Here is an 11,327-nt window from a genome sequence, read left to right as displayed (position 1 = left end):
GAAAAGTGCAGGTGTAACTAATAGTGACGTGAAATAAATTGGAATGCTGTCATAACTAATGTATTAATTACGCTTGTGCTTTTCCTGCTATGAGCTGTCAACATGTCCGTATAGATCTACAGAGGAATAAAATGGACTGGAAGCAATGGTTACCTGGATAATGGCAAAAATGGCTCCCACTCCAAAAATGTGCATCTCAGATAACGGTCCTGACATCAGCCTTTTAGGGACCTCGATCTTGAGCTGGTGCTGGGTTCTATTTTGTGACACTGCCTATAATTAAATAAAAAAATACATTAAGTGATAGAGTGAGAGATGAGTCACATGTGGAGTATAATGTCCAAGGACGAGTATTACTTGACAAAACACATTCTATACATTTGAAATTGCCATTTTCTCAGAGTAAAGCTATGAATGCATGAGACTGGCAGGATAAACAATGAATGATATGGTAATGAATGGTGCCTTAGTTTACTTTCTGTATGCATCTACTTACCTAAATAAATAGAAACAGCACCAAACTCATGCATGGTCGGGGACCCATGAAGAAGACTGGACCAGGCCGGCTGCAAGCACCTGCGGGGGCAGGTGGCAATGAAGTTGAGTTCACTGGGGTTCATAAAAGGCATCATTCTTTTTATCATCCATAACATTTGTCCATTTTTTTAATATTTCATTTGTCTAAACAAGCTAAGTTTAACATATGGTTTGTTAAACAGAATCATTTGGGAAGTTGACCTGGCAGGTGATTGGATGAACCATCTATCACCATCTTTTCCAGTCAGGAGAAGAGTGAAAACATAATTTACATCAAGAAAAGCTTTTAGTGTCATTCTTTTAAAGAAGAAATGCTCTCCAGTTCTGAACTGATGCTGCAAACAAAGCTCTTACAACCCAAGTTCAGCAGCTGCAGTTCCTCGAGTGGCCACTTGAGGCTGGTTTAAAAAACGAGTCAATCTCCCTAAGTCCCCATTTTAAAGTGTCCAACTTCACATCAGACATAAACATATTTCCAGCCTGGTACAAAAAACGGCTTTGGTCTCTATAGCTAATTTCCCCAAATTATATATTTAACTCACATGTTCAAATTATATTAAGGCTGAAAGTTATACATAATTAACAGCATGGCCGTTTGATTGACAGGTAGTTGCTCTCGCAGGTGGCTTGTTTGAGCAACCAGGCTTCATTCAGTCTGCCTCAGTTCCACCATGCTCCATGTCTTTTTCCATTTTTGGATTAGTGGGGACGATGCCACCACACCCTGAGCTTTATAACAGGCCATCAGAAACCTACAGGTGACACCACAGGTGCTATGTCCATAATTTATATGGTCTATGCACCAAACGAGCAAAGTTAGAAAATAGGTTGTCAATGTAGTGAAAGCATTTAGCTTTAAGTTTTTTCTGAACCAAAGTGGTGAACAGAGTGAATATTATACTAATGTAACTAATAAATAACTTACTAATAACTATGAGGTGATAATATGCTGTGTTCATGGGTGTGGTTTGTTGCCCCCTATTCCATCATGTCATGCATGCTTCTAAACACACTAAATGGAGGTGAAGTTGCACCTGCTGTGAATTCACAGTAACCTTGACTGTCTTGTTTTCATTCAACATTCAGTTCACTTTGAGACTCTAACCCTCCACCCTCCGTTTCCACTATCCTCAGCTCCCCCCACTCCTCCAGGTATTTAGCCCCATTGTCTCTCCCTCCATGTTTCTCGCTCTCTCCTTCCATCTCTCCCTCCACGTTCCTGCACCTTTTTTTTTTTTATCTCTCCCTCCCCTCCCTCCCTCCATCCCTTCATTGCCCCCCTCAGGTTTAATGAAGTCTGCTCTTGAGTAATCTTCCTGCGATCGGGCCCTCTCACCTCCCCTCTCTGACTCAGGTGTGTCCTCCAACAGAGAGCCATTGTTCTCCGGATCCTCCGCTGAAGCCTGCCTGGCACAAGCACACACCTGCAACCAACAATGATACCTTTATTCACCTTACACACACATGAACACACACACACACGTGAACTCTCACACGACACGCAGAGGAACGAGCTCTCCGACAGCATATGAATGCAGAGGGTTTGAAATCACCCCTTGTTATCTCCGGTGGAGGAATGAAAAAAGAGGGAGGAAAGCAAGGGAGTGGGGGGAGGAAAATGGCACAGATAACATGGCCAAGTTGTTGTTTGCACAAGCTGGTGTCATGTTCGATTACGCCGGACAGAGGATCAGCTGGGTTTGTGCACAGAGGAGGAGTTATTACACCACCAACGACTCACAGTTAATGTTTAGTATGTATCAGTAACAGAGACATAACTCTATTTGCATTCCCTGGCTCGTAGCTTGGTTTCACGTGCTCTCAGGCGATGGGTCTCAAAAATCAAAGGTGATCTCCGCTGTACAAAAGCAAGACGGGGGGATTTCCAATACACCTGCTGCAGTTTATGTTTAGGGAAATGGCCAACTAATCTTCCTTTTCCTGTGTCTACCACTGAAACCTGAAGTCACTTCGTACCTTAGGGCAGAAAGGGGGGATGGGATGATGACAACGGGGGCAGAACTGAAAGAAAAGAGGGGACAGAATGAGGGAAAGGGCAAAAAAAAGAGGTGGGGGAAAGGACACAGCAGAGGAGCTAGGAAAAGATAAAGGGGAAAATAAGGGGTAATAGAAGAAGAGAAAGGAGAGCAAAGGAAGGGGCTCTGTCTCTTGTAGCTGAGATGTCACATCGGCATCACCTGTTGGTGAACGGGTGCAGGCCTGCAGGCAGGCTTTTCAAGGTCTCAAATGTCTGTGTGTGTGTGTGTGTGTGTGTGTGCATGTGTGAGAGAAAGACAGAGTCAGCTCCTGTTGTGATAGGATTTCATCTTAGCGTATACAGTAAACACACCATCTTGCCGGAGGATGACATACAGACACCAGGTAGAATCTCTCCACCCGTCCCTCAGGTTAGATGGTGAGTGTGTGTGAGGTGTATTTTTCATGTTATAGCTGCACTGATCTTTGCATATTTACAATAACGGACTCGAAGGAGGTGGGGTATTCAAGACAAGACAATAAGACTGTTACCATGGTGTGTTGCACAGTGTAACTACAGTACACAGGAGTGTTATCGTTTTTCTGTAGAAGGGAGTGACTGGGGTTAAATTAGGAGATCTGCTTTTCACTTCAAACTAAAAGAAGTTCACAACCTCAGCTTTCCAGCTCCAGTTCTTTGCCTGAACTCCAATTTGTGGTAGGAACACTGTAAAGTTGTGAAATATTTTGAGAATAATCTAAGTGGGTTATATGCCTCTGACGTTGGAACATGGGGAAAAGGGGTGGGATATGAGTGAAGAGGAGGGGTATGGGTGGGGGTTTGGGAGGCCTTTTGTAATTCTACATGTGACAGGAGCGAAGCGAGGGATGGAAATAGAACAATGGAAGAAATGCTGAGCTTCTGAGGAGGCCCTCAAAGACTTCCAACTCAGAGGCTGATAAAAGCCCTTCTACTTCATATCCCAGCACCCCCTTTTCTGTCTCTCAGACACACACGCACACACATACACGCAGCTCTCTGAAGAGAATATCTTCAAGCTTTGTGCGCGTGCAGCTGAGCGACAGATCGCCAGGGTGTGACAACGATGATGGTTTCAAGCTGAGGAGACGTCTTGAAACAGAGTCACGGCAGTGTCACATCCTGATCGTGGTGTGATGAAAGCAGAGTAAACATGGTAAACATGCCAGGAAATTTTGGTCAAAACTCTGAAAGTGAGCAATACAATAGGAGGATGCCAGTGTCTGAAAAGTGAAACAGTCTCTATCCACAGTTGGGTTGACAGTGGATTAACTGTACACTGTGTCTAAGGCACAGTTTGTGGATGAATGGCAGCGTGATTCCTCTGGAATGTAACGTAAGGTGAAACAAACGTGTACGTACGGCATATATACATGTATTATTTTATTCATTTCTCAACAGCAAAAGTAATTAGTTACATTGCTTTTGCATTACTTACAAGTACTCAACTTCAAAGTACTCAGAGGTTGCCACACCCACATGTGACATCTTCTGTATTTGACATAAAACAAGTTTAAAAAGATATTAAGATTTAACAATAAAACATCAATAGTGAGCCTAATTAACTCACTGAATATGATCTTGTGTGCGTCACTAAATATCTGACAGAAATGCTTAGGTGAGCTTTATCACTGGACCCTAATGGTCGCACAAGATCAGCTACAAAGGATTTGGAGACGCCCACATCTCCTGGAAATCCCTGCAGACAAAAAAATGCTGCATTTAAGAACAGCCCGCCGAACTGTGATGCCACCATCTGGAATTAGCTGGACAGGTCTTCACAGGAAAAAAATCAGTCTACATGTCATGCGAACTGCAATCCAGATACTGTCACACTGTTTTATTTTTGACATACTATTTATTCGCAGGCATCCTTGAAAAATCTGTATAGATGCTCATTTTATCCTACAAGAGGCTTGAGTGGCTATCTGATGACCCCAACAAGACGCAACATGTAAATAAGACAATTTAAGTATTTCATCCTCTAACTAATTTCCCGACATAAAATGTCCTTCAGACTGAACAAAAGATTTTCACAGTAGCTCCCTTCTCTTCTAAAATGTGCGATAGTTTGATGTGCTACTTGTTAGTGTGTTTCATGTGTCTGGTGCCTGAGAGTGTATTTAGTGGCTGCACTTCATGCTGTTGCTGAAGAACTTTCTTTCTTCATATCTTTCTTAGTTCAATCCTTCTGAACCATGTTGAGAGAGGGAAGCTAATTAGAGTTGCGCAGCCTTGGAAGTTCAGGAGTAGGGGGGATAGTTAGCTGGCGGACTCATGGCGGCTCCCTGTGACATGATTGATTTGGACTGTCACAGCGCTCTGCTGGGTGTCATTGCATGGCGACAAATAAAGGATTACATCGTCTCACGGTAACACCCCCCCACCAACGCTGCCGCCATTGTTCGTCCCACATCAAAGCACAAAGGAGGCACATTAGCATTTTTAATCAGCGGCGAGGCTGACCGCTGTGCAGGCACCCAGCACTGGATTATTTCTTTAATCTCTGGGCACCCCTACTTCTCCCCTTAAAATGATCTCACCCAAAACACTGTCTGCACACTCACACAGACCATCACTACACACACATTTAGACAAACACACACATTCACTCATATAAAGGGCCATGCCGGGGGTTACAGTGTGACCCAGTGGTGGAAAATTAACGAGACCCATCTGCAGTCAGACTTCAATTAGCACTTGAGAGTTTGCCCTTGTTTCGTTGGACAAAAGTCTCCGATTTTTTTTTTCTAAATCTTTTTTTTTTTTTTCAGCTCAACAAACGAGGGCCAGCAGAAGAGCCAGAATGCATTTGTCCTACTCTGCCTTGTGTACGGCCTCCCTTGGAACATGCAGATGGATAATTAGGGCTATACTCCTGGTGGGAGGACAAAGATGATGCTAATTCCATTCATAAAGGGGTCTTCCGCTAATTACACACGGAGTTGCTCTCTCTACTGAGTGAACAATTGCACAGCTGAGTGGTTAAGGTTAAAGGGAGCAGCGTTCATGTTTGGAATCAAACGAGATTAGCTCTGATTGGTGTGTCCCTTCAGCCCTCTCAGGCATAATTTACCTAATAAAGTATCTGAACTACCCTCTTTTTTTCTGGAGTCAGCCTGAAGGGGGAATAAAGTAAAAGATTTAGATGTTAAGGCACAATATATATATCCACACCTAGATTGAAGCAAAATAGCACAAATGAAGGATTTTATGTTTAAATTTGGTGCACATGAAATGGCTCACAGCCTTTTTTGTCAGTGTTTGGGCCTAAATAACGAGTGACTCATTAATCAGGAGTTGGAGGAATAAAACGACAGAGCGCAGAGGAAAAGAGAGATTGGAGACAAACGAGGAAGTGAGAAAAGAGAGGTTCTGAGGTGGTCTTTCTCAAACTGTGGTTTTACATGTTTAACTCATTAACTACAAATCTTCTAGCCTGGCTGAGCAGTCTGCAAGACGTGTCATGGGTGTGTGGACTGATTTCCTCATATCAGAGGAGCATCAATCCATTCAATGTACTTCTTCCTTGAAAAAAGAAATACTGTATGTCACATACTACTGCTGTGTGACAACAGGACTGTTTCAAACCCCTTGGTTGTGATGCATTCAAGGACACTCTGTCATCCAAGGATTTCTAGTCCTAGCTAGTACAAGCACTGCATTCATGAGTGAAGTTGTCACAAAATCAAAAGAATACAATAAGTAAACATGGAAGTTGTCAAAAGTATACAAAGAATTTGACTGTTTATTGCAGTATATAGATTGCTGTTTGTCTGACAATAAGGACATTTATCCAGACAGCCCCAGTTTGCAACTCTGTTACGCAATATAGCAAAAAAATACTACTGCAACACATTTTATTTCATCTTTATCTAACCAGGAAGTCTCTTGGTCAAATGGCAACATAACCACACAGCACAAAAGAAGCAACTTTCACATTCATCACAATAAAATAGGACCTGAAAGCAATGAAATAAATGACGTCCTTATGAAAACACAGTTTTTAAATATGCTGCTTGAATGCGTAATACAAAGGCAGCATGTCCAAATGATATTAATCTTTTAGATTATTCCCAGGGTGCATAATATAAAAGACAGTTTTGCTCAGTTCTTAATTGACTCTGGGGGGACATCCATTTATATCATCTGGTATGAAAGTTGTTAAAAACACATGGTCTATTGGTAAACTGTGATTTGATTACTTGTTTCAACATATCAGTTGAGTTGATTATCTGAGAAAAAGGAACAATAGCCAGTGGTGGCCTGGAAGGGGGGAAATTGTGATCAAGGGACTTTTGTGTTGTCTGTACCAGTTGTTTGTACAGAAATTCTGCAGCCAATCTCAATCAGGCCCAATGTTAAAATATCCAACTTCATAGCAGAAATAATGTTTACAGCCTGGTACAAAAAACGTTTTGGTTTTTAGTCTCATAATTTCATAATAATTAAAGCTAATTTCCCCGTTCATGGCAACTGATTCTTCTATAGAACTCACCTGTTCAAATTATATTAAAAGTGAAAGTTATACACAATTAAGAGCACATCCGCTTTGAATGACAGGTGGATGCTATTACACGTAGCCAGGTTAGCCAGGAGGCAGAAGAGGCAGGACTGTCAAGATGGTGACATCCAGAGCCACCACACTCTGAGCTTCTAAATGACTCTTCAATCTGTGGGTGACGTAACAGATACAACGTCCATATTTATACTGTCTATGTATTACAGTATCTTATAAAATTCCCTGATCTGATTACTTTGAATGCTTTTAAAGCCATTCTGAAAGACCTGGAGACAGAATTGTGAAGTTGCTGTTACTTAAACTGGTATTGTTGGATTCATGTGTTGTAACCTGTTTTTGTATCTGTTTTACTTGTTCTTAATTTTCCCTTAAAAAAGAGATTTTGTAATCTGAATAGGAGCTTTCCTGGTTAAATAAAAGTTAATTTATGCAAAGAAATCATTTTATAAGACACAATAAACAGCACCGACAGAGTTAATACCTGAAAGGCTCAAAGTCAGACATAAAGACTGCCAAACACATTAAGCGGGCTATTCACACTCACAAGATGTCTGCAGACTGCTTACGCAGTTTTACATACCGCTTTACTTATTGATGCACTGCTACCTAATGACCTACAGTGTCAACCTTCCTTTGGGAACATATCGTTCTTGAAATATCACCAGTTTGGCTCGTACTGAACACTTGCAAGAGAGGCAAAAATGAAGATCCCAAAACAATAAAGCAAAGGAGTTTAGTGGGGCGGCTGGAAGAAACAGGCCTAATCTGCATGATCATCACTATGGCACACGCTAGTGATCAAATACTGAGGGGGCTAAATAATAGATCACAATGGGGCTGTCACTGCCTTTTGTTTTGATGTGTGCACTGTGATGAGGCAGAGAATGTGCCTTGCAGTTTAACTTACAGACTGCTGCTCATCTACAGTAGTGTGGCACATTTGCCCTGTCACCCGCTGCACATGACTCGATTTGGGAAGAGAAAAGGAGTGGGATAAGAGAGAGCTGTCACGGCGAGAGACGATGTGATCGCTGCTAAAATTAGATAGTGATAACATTTTCTGGAGAGAGACTGAATAAAAGTGAACAAAAGGAGGCAGAGGTTGTCTCACCCCACCTCAACTGGTAAGACGACTTTGAAACGGTGACTGTGATGTGAGCGGAAATGAAAGAGACAAAAATACAGGAGGGAGCAAACGGCTGCTGATTACAATGTTGAGGAAGAAAGAGAGAAGAGGGGAGGGGAGAAAACAAACTCGAGTCATCATGGCTAATCGTGTTATCATACTTTGATGTGTCGGTGGCATACACAATGTATTTCTATCATTTATGACTTTTAGTGAACGCATGATGGCAGAGGATTACATTTGTCAGTAGGGGAGGGGGCTTTGAAAGAGATATGCTAATTTAGCCAAGGAGCAAAAGAACAACATCAAATATGTACCAATGAATAGCCAAGGGACTTTCAAGTCTTAATATCCTTCAGAAGTGCTTTATCTTCGCACCGCAACCTGCATTTACAGCACAAACAGGAAAAGAGCCAGTTGTAGCTTCAAAGCACCGCTGGTCCACGAGTTTAATTCCAGATCAGGCTCAATAAAGGTTATCAGCTGGACCACTAATGAAACAAAGGCGAGTGCACATACACAAACAGTGTTAGCATGTTTTGCGCCGCCCCCTCTTTTTCTTCTCCTCTCCCTCTATCTTCTCCTTTTCCTTTCTCCTTCTTTCATGGTAGACGTTTGATTTTTTATTTTTTTTTGCCAGCGTTTTAAGTTCTGCATCAAAGTGACTGGAAACAATACGCGACCCGCCTGACTCTGACTCTCTTCTTGCTCTCCCGCAGTCAGCGTTTGGAATCATAGCAGGGTGGTGCTTGTTTGATAGCTTGATAGTCATTTGTTTTGATCTGCGACTCCTTTGCTTCTGTTTGGGTCTGAAACAATAAGAGATTAGAACCCTAGACTGAGGGTGCAAGCGCAGAGGAAGAACAAATGCTTTCTTTGTTGTTTTCCTTTCAAGTTTGCTTCTTTTTGGCCACAAATCTTGCAATCTTTTTTCGCCTCCGAGTGAGTTGCTGTGCTCTTAATGCCCCCCAAAAAGCCTCTCTCAAAGGGTTGTTATGAGCTCGAGCAATAATGATTCTGAGCTGTTGCATATGCAAAAGGTTGCCTCGATAACTCTCCAGTACACACTGACAACAGGCAAAATTGGTTCCTGTTGTTCAGTGATGGTATCCCAATTATGAAACCATGAACACAGGGAGAAGGGATGCATCACAGTGAGGAGAGTGGTAATCGAATGGGGACCACATTAAAGATCTTTTTCTCTGTCTTCACTATCAAACATCAAGGCAAGAGACAAAGAAGAACCGGAATAGAGAGAGTGCAGTCTACCAGTAGAGGCCTTGACTGAAGATGAAAGCTTTCTAGGAATCAAAGAAGCCCCATAACTCATTATACCTTGGTGGGATGCCTCAATCCGCATTCGCCACAGTCACAGCGCAGGATGCCGGGCCGGAGGATTCAAGGTGAAGGTCAAAAGTTCTTGCAATCCTTTGTTGGAATGATAGTGGTCAAACACAAAGCCCTGGACATCTCAAATATTCCAGTATGACTAGAAAAATAGGAGTGAGATCGTCCTGAAGTGGCTAAAAATGACTGAAAACATTTGCTCAACAGACAGTGGAGCGGAGACTGGCGGCTGCAGCGAAGCTGAAGCAGCACCTTCCCCTCATATGAAAGAATTCAGACACAGATATCTCTGTCTCTTTACCCAAAAAGCCCATAGATAAGACTGCACAGTGAGACAGAGAGCTACAGTGAAGAGAGCGGGACTTCTGGCAGGGTTGGCAGCGAGGTCAGCGATTTTAATAAGCAGGACACGCAATCTGATAAGGATGCGATTCCACATTGACACACTTTGTCTCTCCAGCAATGCGAGGCTCATCCCGGACAGTCACCTACCCCTCCGCCTCATTTCCTCCCATCATGCCCCCCCTCCACCCCCCGATGTCCCCTCCCATCCCTCTGTTGTTTCGTTTTATCTCTGTGAAAAATAATGAAAGCAAGCACTTGGAACAGCGTCTCCATTGATGTTCGAATACACAACCAGCAGATTCAAAAACACATTCTGGGATCAAAGTAAAAAGGGGGTGGGATGAGGAGGCGGGAGGGGGGGTCTTCTTCTTTCCGATGAAATTAGGAGCGCAGAAGAGTCTCGGGTGCAGAGCTCATTTGCTAAGACTGTGAGGCAAATAGTCGTTAAAGAATGGCCTATAAGTAGGCATTAAATGGAAATGCCTGCGATTCCTGTGGATTAGCATAAGAACCTTTTCTTGCCAGGCCAGCTAATAATATTCATTTAAAATAAATACATGAGAAACGAATCTGTTTGAAAAGCGGGGCGATTGCACATATTTACTGAAGGGGCCGTCGAAATGAAAGAATGGAGATTCACGGAGTGCTCGGAGGGATGTGGACTTGCGAATCATTGGTTCTTTGAAGTTTCAGAGACTGGAAAATTAAAGTCTTTACAAAAAATTAGAGGAGGAGAAAGGTTTTATGATTCAGTAGGCTTGCAAGGGAACACAAGGCTGAAGATGTCAAGTGCTCATAGTTATGTTAAATAAATGTATTAATTTGTTTGTCATAACTGTGCCACACAGCAGATGGTAACCTTTTTGATCTACCTATGGCAGTGGTGACTTTCTGTTGAACTACGAGAAACTTAACTATACTGCCTAAGTTTGTGTCTCTGATTCAGCATGTAACTATATCAATAGATGTCAAAGTTTTATTTTGTTAGCAAAGTCTTAAATCTTTGACATGAAAAAGTGAGTTCTCAGTAGTCCAAACACATCAGGCCTCTGTTGCTCATAGGTTCTCTGTAGCTCGTAAGTTCGTAGGCCAAGCCAATTAAAATGACCCCCCTACCCCCCTAAAAACAAATACACCCGCACATACACACTTCCGCAGGGCCTTGTTTATATACCCTGTGTCAGCAAATGTGTCAATGTGTGTCCTGTGCGCGCCGGCTTCTAATGATGCTGGCCCATCATGATGGCCCAGTCAGACACTGACAGCCAAGCGCTAAAGTGGAGGAACTCCAGCCGTTTCTATAGCTACTGTGGAGTTCAAAGGCGGCCATCTTTTTCTGAGCATAACAAGAGAAGAAAGAGGCCATCACAGAGCAAGAGACCAAAGACGACCTCCAGGGTTACACGTCAAACCTAGCCCCCATGACCCACAGA

At 42.7% G+C, this 11,327-nt stretch overlaps 1 long non-coding RNA gene across 1 annotated transcript; it reads right to left on the bottom strand.

Moving 5' to 3' along the window:
• Window positions 1-495: 495 nt before the first annotated feature.
• On the bottom strand, window positions 496-9,816 carry LOC113746692 (uncharacterized). The gene is made up of 3 exons (XR_003463050.1): window positions 9,538-9,816; window positions 1,874-1,961; window positions 496-576 (listed from the first exon to the last, which is right to left on the bottom strand). It is a non-coding gene; the product is annotated as an uncharacterized LOC113746692 (long non-coding RNA).
• Window positions 9,817-11,327: the final 1,511 nt, after the last annotated feature.

This window comes from Larimichthys crocea, chromosome X, assembly GCF_000972845.2.
Source record: "Larimichthys crocea isolate SSNF chromosome X, L_crocea_2.0, whole genome shotgun sequence".
Classification (NCBI taxonomy): domain Eukaryota; kingdom Metazoa; phylum Chordata; class Actinopteri; family Sciaenidae; genus Larimichthys; species Larimichthys crocea.
Note: the sequence above shows the minus strand (reverse complement) of the source record. Positions and strands in the feature narration are given on the sequence as shown.